The sequence below is a fragment of the Manis pentadactyla genome, chromosome X, assembly GCF_030020395.1.
Source record: "Manis pentadactyla isolate mManPen7 chromosome X, mManPen7.hap1, whole genome shotgun sequence".
Classification (NCBI taxonomy): domain Eukaryota; kingdom Metazoa; phylum Chordata; class Mammalia; order Pholidota; family Manidae; genus Manis; species Manis pentadactyla.
This window is the reverse complement of record NC_080038.1, coordinates 11821389-11823189: the sequence shown is the minus strand read 5'-3', so window position 1 is coordinate 11823189 and position 1801 is coordinate 11821389.

Below are 1801 nucleotides of genomic sequence, written 5' to 3'. Positions count from 1 at the left end.
ACTTATTCTCTATCCTGAATACAGTAAGCAAAAAGCAAAAAATAGACAAGAAAATTCTTGAAGAATAAATACTTTGTTCCTTCAAAAATGCATGATTCTAGGTCTGGAGTAGGACATATAAAAGGTGAATATGTGACATCTTGTCATCTTGTGCATGGATGAGTGTGTATGTGTATGTGTGTGTGTATGCTGCAGAGCAACAAAGTGTACCCAGAGTGGCAGTTCCCTGGCACTTGTCTCTCCAAGAGATGCTCCACTTACGTTTCCCATCAAATAATACAAACCTTTCATCTTTCACTAAAGATTTCCACTGAGGTAAGCTCGAGCCTTAACTGAAGCTTTGAGTCCCTGTGGATAGAGGGCTAACCCTAATGTGTAATGGGAAACCTTCTAGTTAGCCGCTTTTTGGTAATTGTGACTTTCTCTTCCTTTTCCTTTTTTTCTCTTAAATACTGAAGCTGTTTCTCTCTTTCCAGCTGTCTTCCATGGTAGTCACCTCTTTTATTGTTTGCGTAGTTTCGTTTTGCCTGTTTTAAGCTTATGTAGAAGTCATTCTGTTCTTTCAGGTCTTGCTTTTTTTTCGCTCAACATTATTATGAGGTTCAAGGTTGATTCAGATTATGTTGTGTAGCTGTTTGTGCATGGTATTTATTCTAACTGTGATATCATGTAGTTTTATTTCCATTCTGTGTTGATGTGTTTGGGTGGCAGCATGAGGCCACTAACACATTATTATGGACATTCTTGCACATGTCACCTAGTTACACATGGAATATACCCTTCTATTTATCTTCCATTTTACTAAGTAATGGTACTTTTCATCATAAGTAGTTATATCATTTTATACTCCCTAGAAGAGGAATTGCTGGTCAAAGGGAAATGCATATTCAACTTTGAAGTAATGCAATTTTTGCTTTTCCCCCAAAAGACTGTACCAGTGTACACTTTAACCAGCACAGCAGTATGTCAACATTCTTGTTTAAATTCCTGCTATTTTCAGACTTTTTACGTTTTTGACATCTGGTGGATGTGAAACCCAACAGTTAAAATAGTTGCACATAATTCCATTGTATGGATTAGTTATCACTTGTTCAAATCAAGATTCTGGTGTAGGGCATGCAGTTTCCACTTTTTCTGTTTCATAATCAAATCAGTGCTTGTCCAATTCCTTGGAATAAATTCCAAGAGTGGAAATGCTGGACTAAATGTTCTGCACATTTAAAACTTTGATCCCTATTACCCAATTGCCATTTGGAAAGATTTTTACAATTTTACATTCCTGTGTATGGTACTTGCATATCTTTTTCCCCATACCCCCTTAAGTCCAGGGAAAGGAAATTCTAAAACCGAAATCAGTCAAAGGGAGAAGTAAAGTTTAAAATCCACTTACTGCTTACAAACTGCAGTCCGCGGCTATCTTTTTCCTGCTCTAGCAGAAGCCAACCAGCCCTCCCCTTAACCTCTCAGGTTCAGATAAGCCCTCCAGTCGCCCAGGTAATTACCCACTGATACGGAGATAAACTCTCCACCCCTGAGTCACGCCTATTAATATGTAGATGCACTAAAGCCATACTTCTCTCCACCCCTGAGGATGCACTAAAGCCGGGCAAGATAGTCTGGAATTACTACAATTTTACCCACACCCACATACCCTTGTCAAAAGTAACTTAAAATTTTTTTTCTTTTTTTAATCTAAATGATGCATATACTTAATTTTAGAAGTCAAATGACACAAGGCTTTCAGAACGGTAGACCCTTGACTTGCTGCTGCTCCGGGAGGAGCGGGTTCCCCACTCGGGGA